At 35.7% G+C, this 11,081-nt stretch overlaps 1 protein-coding gene across 23 annotated transcripts in view; it reads left to right on the top strand.

The window, feature by feature from the left end:
• The window catches only part of NRCAM (neuronal cell adhesion molecule), a 376,126-nt gene that overhangs the window by 159,552 nt on the left and 205,493 nt on the right, over nucleotides 1–11,081 (top strand). Inside the window, exons 1-2 of one of the 23 annotated variants that reach the window (XM_060196415.1) lie at nucleotides 7,459–7,524; nucleotides 10,680–10,763. The exons of 20 other annotated variants lie outside the window; for them this stretch is intronic. The gene's annotated coding sequence lies outside the window, so the exon portion shown is untranslated. Of the gene's footprint in view, nucleotides 1–7,451; nucleotides 7,525–10,679; nucleotides 10,764–11,081 lie in introns of those variants that run through there. 2 more of the 23 variants (XM_060196414.1, XM_016190497.2) reach the window with 2 other exon arrangements.

The raw sequence follows: 11,081 nt of genomic DNA, 5'->3' as shown, positions 1-11,081 counted from the left end.
AAACCAAACCCAATCAAAGTTTTATTTTGTGTTCTCTTTTTCTGTCCTTGTTTCTTAAGTTCCAGCTTTAAATGAGCTTATCAAGTATTTCTTGGTTTATAGCCTATAAGTGTTTTAGAAGCACAACTTCCCATCTGTTCAAAATGCATTCATTTCTCTACTACTGCTCGCACCAAAACACCAATATCCCTCCGCTAAAGTCCATTGGTTTCCCTTCCTCCCCTACGTCATCCCCAAACTCTTTGCTGACCTCAGCACTGCTGTCCTAGTAAATAGTCTTTGTGGGGTTTGCTTATTTTCCTGGCTTTGCACATTTGTTCCCTATGGGTGAAGTCTTTCTATATTTTCATTTTATAAAAGTTTCTTTAGTATTTCTTACAGGGCTGGTTTAGCAATGAATTTTCTTAATGGATGTTTCTTTGAAAATCTCTTGGCCCTCCTTCAAACCTGATTGATAAACTAGGAGGATAAATTATTCTTGGATGGAGGTCTTTTCATTCCTATATCATTATAGTCTTCAGATTTTCAGTTATGGCTACATGGTTGCTTCTCTGCTTTTTGAATTATCTGTTAATTTTTCATGTATATAAAGAAAAATATCACTAGAATATTAAATGCAATGCAGTTGACATAAGTTTTAAATAAAATGTCTGATGTATTTTATTGTGACACACATATGAATAAAGAAACTTTATATAAAAATGCTACAAGGATATATTTTGTAAGCATTTTTTTGGTCCATTTTAGCAGTCTAGTTAAAGACATCTAGTGCTTTGACAGCTTTCATTTTTAGACTCTTTTCTTACAGATTCAATTTTGATTATAACAACCAAAAACAGTGAACTATTTTATAAGCATTGATTTATAAAATCTATATATACTCTAAATGAGGTGAGACAGAAGTAGGGGGAGAGAAAAAGAAAATTGAGGGTTAATAGGTGTTTTTTTTTTTTGGTGTTTTGATATTGCTGAGATTCAGAAAGAAAATCAATCTCTAGTGTTCTCTTGAAATATTTAAAAGTATGCTAATTCATTGCAAACATTTTCCCTCATCTTCCTTCCTTCATTCAACATCACAGTACCTTCTAGAATCTTGGCAGTTTGCCTATTAGTAAATTATGAAAAAGCATTAGGATGCCAGTCTGCTGTGCCATCAAATTATCTGTGGGGATCCTGGGACTCTACCGTATTTACAGAAACAGATGGCTCTTATGACACTTTCACCAAATGACATGATGCTTAACTTGTCTCCCCTGTGGCTTTGGAACTTGCCTGTGATGCCTGTGAGCTCATGGATTTAGTATAGCATTTCAGGGTGCAGGAAAGAAACACTAAATTCCTTTTCCTTACTCAATTTATGGGCTAATTTGGCAAAATTCTATTTTTTTCTCATATCCAACTACTTGATATTCTTTTCTTCTTCTTGTGAAGGAATTCAAAAGAAAAGCATCCATCTGGGGTTTGGTGGTAGCACATTTGGTAGAACTTACACATTACCATGTGGGAGGACCCAGGTTCTAGCCTCTGATCCTCACTTGCATGAAGAGGATTCGTGAATGGTGGAGTGGTGCTGCAGGGGTCTCACTTTCTCCCCCCACCCCCTGCCAATTTCTGTTTCTCTCTGTCTCTATCACATAAAAGGAAGGTAAAAAAAAAGTGAAAGAAAGAAATAAGTATTTAATTTTAAAAAAAGAAAAGAAAGTATCCATCATTTCTACACTGGAAAAAACCTAAGAAATATGCAAAAGCTGGCTGTGGATGTGATCTTGGGCAATGAAGCAACTTACTACTAACTCCTGACAAAAATAAAAGGTCCTAAAGGCAAACTGATATCATTTAGGGTAGACTTTTCCATTCTGAATAATGCCTGAAAGAATCCTTTGCCCACATCAGAGAGTGAGTTACCAGTAGGGCATGTGCCTTGTCATTTCTGCAGCTCAAGTTCAAGTCCTGGCACCATATGAGAATGCCACAGCACCAGGGGATATGTTCCCTTTCTCTAGCTGATGGGGGAAAAGGTGGCCTGGGAATGGTGACAAAGCAGGGGACCAAGACCCAGGCTCTGAAAAAAAAAAATCACCTGCTCATTTTCTCATTTGTAAATGGCATCTGACTTACTTTCATTTACTTAATACAAACTCATGACATCTACTGTGAGCCATGCACTAGTCTGTGATTTACAAATACTTATCCATTTAGTCTGCATGGATACTTTATAAAAGGATACATTATCTTCATCTTATATATGAGCAAACTGAGGTACCAAGATTGAGGACACCACAAGAGCTTTCTTCTATTTGCAACTATACAGTGTGAATAAAAATATCTGAAACAGTTGTAACTCCGGAAGTGGCCAGTGGTGCACCTGGCTGAGCACACACATTACAGTGTGTGAGGACTTAGGCTCAAGCCCCTGGTCCTCACCTGCATGGGGAATGTTTTCCAATCGGTGAAATAGTGTTGAAGGTCTCTCTCTCTCTCCCTTTCTGTCTTCCGCCTCTTTCTCTCTTTTTTTCTGTCTCTATCCAAACTAAATAATATTTTTTTTAAAAATGGAAACATTCCAATGGTACCTTTTTGAAAAAACAAACAAACAAAACCCTACACACAGTTTCAGGTTTAAAAGAAAAAACTTTTGTTTTTAATATCACCAGTGTTTTGCACATATGAGATTTCACTGCTTCAGGCTGACATGTTCATTTAGAGAGACTGAAGGAAACATCAATACACCTTGAGTTCCCCCCAGTGCTACTGTAGCACTTGCCGTGTGCTGCACTGGGGCTGGAACCTGGGTCTTGCTCATAGGAAGCTAGGTGCTCTACCTGTTGAACTACTTCTCTGACCAGGAAGTATACCTTAAATAAACAACAACTCTGATAGTTTTATGTACTTAAATTAAAATGCATACCAACTCATAGCTTATAGAAAAATCAATTACACCTCAGAAAAGTCTTCATAGTGTGATAAACTGAAGATGTGATATAGAAAGCTAAATGTGCATTTAGCCGACTTGGAACTATCAGTTTAGAAAAGGGCTGGGGAGACAGCATAATGGTTATTCAAGACTTTCATGCCTGAGAGTCTGGGTTCCTGGGTCTAAACCCCACTATCACTATATGCCAGGACTGAACAGTGTTCCTCTCTACTTCTCTCATATTAAAATAAAATAATTAAAAAAATATTTTTAAAGAAAGGTAGGCTAAGTAGGATGATCAGAGTTAATAACCTTATTAGTTTGACATCAGATAATAAAAATTCCACTTTCAAAGACAGCCGCTTGAATGGGAGAAGAAATGGTTATTGACTTCAACTTTTCTTAGCCAAAATATATTGCAAGGTGGAAAAATAAACTTCAAAGTGTCCCCTTCTGTGTGACAGTCTCAGTAGGATAGTACCTACTCTTGACATAAAATGGCAGATTTGATGATCCATATTGAAAAGCCTGTTAAACCCAGTACATAAGTTTATGGAAAAATGTTTTGAGTAGCCCACTGAGTAACCACTGTTGAAAAGTTACAGGTCACAGTGGGAGACAGAGAGAAGTGGGTCTATAGAAGCATTTTAGTGTTTAATGGGTTAGTGGTTGTAGTGAAGCAGTGTGCCGAAATAATTCTGATTAGGTTCGGTCAGTCAAGCTGCATAATCAGACTTGTCCCTCCAGTTGGCCTTTACTGTTCAGAACAGCATCACAATTTCAAGCAGTAATTTAAATACTTCTTTCACTGCTCTTTAAAATAGACTCTTCTTTCAGAGTGGTGCATCATCTTTTGCTTTTTTAAATACCTGCGGAAATTACTAACTAGGAAATGAAAATATTATGTTAACGTAGTAATAGGAAAAACATAGGCAGATTTTTTTTCCATTAGGAGTCTTTCTTTTTTTTCATTTTTCTGTCTTTCATTCTTTTTTTTAAATTTCTTTTTCTTTCTTTTTTTCTTTTTTTAATTCAAGGCTAGAAAGAGGCTGAACCTAGTTGAGTGTACATGATACAATTTTCAGGAAATTGGGTTCAAGCCCCAGGTCTCCACTTGCAAAGGGAAAGCTTCTCAAATGGTAAGACAGTGCTGCAGCTGTCTCTCTCCTTTTCTTTCTTTTTTAAAACTTCTATTTATTTATTTTTTAATGAGATAGATACAGAGAGAAACATATACACAGAGTTCAGAGCACTGTTCAGCTCTTGTTTGTGGTGGTGCTTGGGATTGAACCTGAGACCTTTGGCGCCTCAGGCATGAAAGTCTTTTTGCATAACCAGTATGTTATCTCCCCAGCCCTTTCTCCTTTTCTATCTACCCCTTCCCTCTCAGTTTATCTCTGTCTAATAAATAAGTAAAAATGAGAGTTGGGTGGTAATGCAGCAGGTTAAGCGCACATGGTGTGAGGTGCAAGGACTGGTGTAAGGATCCCGGTTCAAGCCCTTGGCTCCCCACCTGCAGGGGCCTGGCTTCACAGGCGGTGAAGCAGGTCTGCAGGTGTCTTTCTCTCTCCCTCTCTTGTCTTCCACTCCTCTCTCCATTTCTCTCTGACCTATCCAACAACGATGACAACAATAATAACTACAACAATAAAACAACAAGGGCAACAAAAGGGAATAAATAGATAAATAAATAAAATATTTTAAAAAGATAAAAAATGTTTAATAAAATAAATAAATAAGTAAAAATAAATAATATTTTTAAAATTTGTAAAAGTTCATTTCAAAGGAATGGGAACAAGTATAAATCATTCTCTGGTATGGTTTGTTACCAGTAGTGTGTGCCCATTTAGTGACTATGCATTTGATAGTTTTTGACTTTTATACTCATTTTACTTAAGTTTTTTTTTTTTTTTTTAACTAGAGCAATGCTCAGTGGTGCAGGGAATTGAACCTGGGATTTTGGAACCTCAGGCATGAGAGTCTCTTTGCATAATCATTATGCTATCTACCCCCACCCACTCATTTTATTTAAAGTAATACTCAGCTGTGGATTTTGACAGGGTGGGGAATTGAAGTTGGGAAGTCAGAGCCTTAGGTGTGAAAGACTTTTGCATAATCATTGTTCTGTCTCTCTAGCCTTCAGCACTTGAGTGTTTTCTGCTTCTTAACTACTGGTGCCACTAGTCACACCTACTACAAAGTAGTTTATGTAATCAGAGGAAATACTTTTAAGATTTGCCATACTTGTTTTATCTTTTAAAAGAACAAAAAACTAAGTTTTTCAAGTTTCTATTAGTGTAATTCAAAGTTAATTCAGACCCATTAAGTAGAGAAGCAGATGTGTGGCGTTTGGTCCCAGTCAGCATCACCTGATGCCTCTACTAGTTGGTTTGGGGAGGTCACACGCAGGGCTGTGTTTATTATTGATCTCTCAGACAGTATGCTTGGAAGGAGATTGTGTTACTTGTTGGTGAAGAAAAGCATTATTCTAGGCAGATCTTAAGTGCTGAAAAAAATCTTAAAAAGATCATTCATTGTTCATGACAATCATTTTAATAAATGGGGAACAGATTTTTAGGTTTGCTTTGAGGAAGTGAATAGCTGGAACTGAAAACATAGTAAATAAGTGCTTTCTAAACTTGAATAATTGGTGCTGAAGGGGCTGGATGGTGGCCCACCTGGTTGAACACACATGTTACAGTGCATAAGGACCCAGGTTCAAACCACCCATCCCCACCTTCAGGGGAAAAGCTTTTCGAGTGGTGAAGCAATGCGGCAGGTGTCTCTCTGTCGCTCTTCCTCTTGGTCACTCCCTTCATTCTTTATTTCTGACTATCACTATCCATAAATAAAGATAATAAAAAATTAAATGCTGATAAATAACTTCTTAAACTGTTTCTCTTAAAGTTTTTCCACAAGACTTTTAAAGGTTGAAAAATAGTTGTTAGAAGTTTAAGCAAAAACAGGTAGTTTAAAAATTCAACAATGAAGTTCTACTTTACACACTACATTTTAAAAGACTTCCATTACGTCCTTTTAAAATTTGAACTAACATTGCATTATAACATTCTACAAGTTCCAGGTGTGCATCATTGAAAATTAATGTGTACATAAGTTCACCATTGGAAGTCAGACTTTGCTCTTCACCATACAATAGTCCCCTTTTATCCTAGTCACATATCTCCTTCCTTTTCTGATAACCACTAATTTGTCTTTTAATCTAAAAGTTTGTTCTTATTTTATTTAGCTCATCAGTTTGTTTTCTTTGTTAATTTCTTCAGATCTTCTTCATATGACACATAACCTCAATGTATTTCTATTTTTGTTTTACCAGAGCACTGTTCAACTCTGGTTTATGGTGGTGTGGCAGATTAACCTGGGACTTTTGAGGCTCAAACAGGAGAGTCTTTTTGCATAACCATATGTTTTCTACCCCGGCCCCCTTAGTGTATTTCTAATGAAAATACCAGCTCATAGGGCTAGGCAGTGGCCCACCTGGTTGAGCACATACTTTGCCATGCTCCAGGACCCAAGTTTAAGCCTCTGTTCCCCACCTGCAGGGGGGAAGTTCCAAAGTGGTGAAGCGGTATAACAGGTGTCTCTTTTTCTCTCTCCTTTGCCCTCTCAATTTCTCTCTGTTGTATCAAATAAAATAAATAGACTATACCAGCTCACTATTATTTTTGTGTACTTATGTACCAATAATATCTTATTTATGTACCAATAAAATCTTATAAAAATAATAACCAATATTTACAAGTTCTTACATCTGGGATACTAATAATAGGTACTAGAGAAGCTTAAAAAAGGAATGAAATTCTCTGCCCACCAGGTGAAATTATACTCCTGGAAACTTATGATTTTGCATGACACAGTTAAATCAAGACACAGTTATAAATCATGACACAGTTATAAAACTGAAAAAAAGAGGAATTAAATTGAAAAATAAGTAGGGTAAAAAATAGTTGCAACACTTATTTTTACTAAAATTTCAGATTAAGTTAACTCAAGTAAATAATTCTAGGCTACTGTGAAAAGGGAAAAGGCAGACAAGGTTGGTGTGAGTTGTGTGGGTGTAGATTATGTGCTTTTTGGAAGTGAATTCTCATGCATAATAAGTACACCCATCTCTAACAGTTATTGCATCCTGTAAAGAAGGAACATTTAAACAAAGACTAATATTTTTTAAATGTAATTGTAGTTAATATTAGATTCACAAATGGAAAGAAATATATGTGACACTCTCTTACATTCCCTACCACAAGTGAAAGAAAACGAGTTATTTCTTTTAAAACATTATCAAGTTATAACTTGCTGTGTGTTTTGCTAAATAATCTTGAACAAATGAATGGATTTTTTCTTGCTTGTAAAGGGATTGGAGAAAATGTTTAACCCCCATTGTATTGCCACAAAGCCAGGCTGATCACTCTGAGTTCTGAGCAGCATTGGATTGGCTACAGAGAGAAGTTGAACATTTTACTGCATGTGGTCCAACCACAGCAGGGTTCTGTTGCCAGCTTAAGCTGGAGAAATGTGCTGGGGTGGGGACTTTAAGATTTTTCTTTTCTACTGGAAAGAAGTGGGAAGCTTTAAGATAACTTCTTTATAAGGTAATAGTATCTGTGTTTGTTTCTGTACAGAGGGTGAGATGTTTGTCTGCTTACTAGGTCAATTGATTTTTCTTCTCCCTCAAAGGTATTGTTGTAATGATTTGTTTGAAACTGAGTTCAAAGTTAGAATTGTATTCTAACTGTAAGAGCATGTCTGGAGCTTACTATTTTCTGTTTATTGATTTGGTTTCATGTTGTGTGTAGACCTGATTAATGGAGTTAGTATAAAAAAATCAGTACGTCTCATATACACCTGTTTAAGGCCTGAAAGAGGGTCTTGGGTGGGCGCTGACAACTGAATTTAATTCAAGTACTTTTGTAGTAAAAATGAACACAATTTAAAGAAAAACAAATCTAATAGATTAATATTGACTATGAAGGAACACCAACAGCAAGTACACTTACCACATCATTTCAAGGTATTCTCAGTAGTCATGGTGATTTTTTTTATTATTATTACTATTAAAACCTTTCACAGCCAGGTCTCATTTTCCTTTATCTGCTATATTCCTGTTGTTGCTGTGTGGTATTACAATAGAGAACATCCTGTGTACACAGTCTGACAAAAAGCTTACTCATTTGCCTTTTTGAAAAAGAAGAAGATTCTGTTGTTATTTTTATAACTTGAAAATCTTTTTTACATACTGTGTATTAACTCTGTTTTCCAGGGAGTTCGGTGATCAGGAGGATGAGAAAGCCTGGATTAGGGAAACTTTTTTTTTCTTCCTCCAAATGCCATAATTGGATTTGTTAGTGTGAACTCATGAAATATCTTTAAAGACCACCCATAAAATTATAATATCTCTTAGTCTTTTTTTCATCTCATGAAATGAAATGTGATGTGATTATACTAGTACAATAGTATTTTTGCATCCTTGAGAACCCCCTCCTTCCACCACCCCCCCGCAAAACCCATTATCTGATTTTTACTAGGGCAGGACATAAAGCAAATGTCTTGAAGGGCTCTAGGTCAATTTTGTTTTGTTCTGTTCAGGTCTTCCTTTGACAATAGTAAAATAGCAGGTGAATCATTTACAAAATAAATTACATTTTTATAATGCTTTAAAGTTTTCATTATCTGATTTGATCTTCTGTATAAAGGGCAGGTTTTATTATTCCTATTTAAAGAATGAGGAGTCACATTCAGCAAGATTCTGTGGTGTATGTACCTCAAACTCCCAAGTTAGAAATTTGCAGGGGTGGAATTCCAACCCATTTGAACCAGTGTTCCTTTCAAAACACTGTGTTAGCTTCATGTGCTTGATATTTGCCTTAGTGATCAGACTATTTAAATGAAGTCCTTTAATAGGAACCCTCTTGCAACAGCTGGTGTTAGGTAGATGAAAAAAAAAATCAGATCAAAGCGTTTGGTTGGAAAGTAAAATAATCAAGAGTGAAAGGGAGAAAAGGCACCAAAATGACCGAGTAGTGTTGCAAAAATTGTACAATAAGAACAAAGTGATTCATGAGGGTCATGCTTCTTTCCATTTCTCTCCTTCAAAACAAATCTCTGTCCCTTCATTGCTGCTTTTCTTGTCCCTGGTTGGTTTATTGAAAATTGCTATGTCTCATTACCGTGAGAACTGTTATTTACAAATAGGAATCTGACTCACCTTTTCCAAATTGAGATTTACATTCCTTTCCTGAAAATAATTTCCTGAATATTTAAACTTCACTGTATTTTACACATTGATTTTTACCTGAACTATGTAGTAAGAATAATACTTATTCCTGCTTTGTATAGATTATATTCATTTGCTACATCTGTCTTTTCATTCTGGATTTTCTTAACTCTTTCAATAACCATACTCTGGCAACTAAATTCAACTATTTTGCACTTTGCTCTGATTTTCCTGTATGTATATTGGTATTCATAGTTTTTTTATTTATTTATTTTAAAAAATCTCATTATGGGTATTATTTGTGTGATGCTTAGCCTTGACCTGGAATAGTTATCTTTAGTACTTGCAAAGCGACTTAAGCTATATCTGTTAATCCTATAATATATGAGATCTTCAGACAATCAAAAGATAAAATCATTGTTAGAACTATTTTTATTGACTTTGTATGTCTCAGCAAACATCTTGTATGTTTGTATTCTTACAGATGCATGTAATTAGGTTTTATAGTTATTATGTATATGACAGAGAAAGTAAGAGAAAAAGAAACTAGATAACTGCTTCATATATATGATGTACCATCTTGTTTTCGGTCTTTCCTATTTGATTTACGTAGTACCAAGCATCAAACCCAGGGCTAATATGCTCTACCTCTGAGTCTTATTCCTAGTCTGTGATTAACTGTTTTTATATTTATTTATTTATGAGGATAGGAGGAGAGAGAGAAAGAACCAGACGTCACTCTGGTACATGTGCCTCCGGGGATTGAACTAATGTCCTCAGGCTTAAAAGTCTCACGTTTATCCACTGCACCACCTCCCAGGCCATGCACTGATTAACTGTTTTTTAATAAGCATTTATATGAATTTTTATTATTAAATGTTACAAAAAAATTAAATGGCCAGTTATTCAAATCACCCAGACATCTCTGTGTGATAGTAAAAAAACTGAATGATCATAATGTAATAGTGTGTACATAAAGTTATATATAAATTTCCTTACTTCAGGTCCTTTAGCCACAAACTAAATGCAGATATGTTTCATGTGCACTCTCTCATATTTTACATACATATGATGTATATATAATATATATTTTTTGTGAGTTAATGTTAATTTATAAGATTATAAAATAATAGGAGTATAATTCCACACCACTCCCACCACCAAAGTTCTCTGCCCCTAGACCCCTCCAATGCTAACCTCCATATTTCTCCCAAGACCACAGATACTGGCTGACTACATATATATATTTTAACAAGTTGATGTATTTCAGTTGTCAATATCCCACTTAAGGGAAATCATCCCATAGTTATCTTTCAATACCTTACTTTATTGATCATAATCGCTGACAGTCCCAAAGGACACATTATAGTCTTTTTTAATTGCTGAGTAGTACTCTATTGAGTATATGTTCCATGATTCTTCTTTCATTTATGTGACTCAAATAGAGATTTTTGTTAAATCATTAAAGGCTGAGACTTCCAGAGGCGGGGCTATAGAGCAGCAGCAGCTGTGTTTCTTTCCTTTCCTCTCCAGGGTCAACTAGGAATACCAAAGGAGACCACCTGGGACCACAACAAGGCAGGACTAGAACAATTTCAGTAACCTACCAAATCACTGGTGAGTGCAAACACGTGTGGCTCATAGACAGAGAGTAGCCTAGGGAGAGATTAAGTGGCTGGTAACAGTCTGGCAGGAAATTCAAGAGCATTGAAATCATCCCAATTACCTTCTCAGACCACAGTGGATTAAACTAACACTTAACAATCAACAAAAGATTAATAATGGTCCCCAAATGTGGAAGCTTAACAGTACACTACTTAACAACTATTGGGTCAAAGAGGAAATAAAGGAAGAAATCAAAATGTTTCGAGAGTTAAATGAAAATGAAGCCATAAGCTATCAAAATATTTGGGACACATCAGAAAAGGTAACAGC

Source organism: Erinaceus europaeus, chromosome 8 (genome assembly GCF_950295315.1).
Source record: "Erinaceus europaeus chromosome 8, mEriEur2.1, whole genome shotgun sequence".
In the NCBI taxonomy this organism is placed as follows: Eukaryota; Metazoa; Chordata; class Mammalia; order Eulipotyphla; family Erinaceidae; genus Erinaceus; species Erinaceus europaeus.
This window is presented reverse-complemented; position numbering and strand designations above follow the sequence as displayed.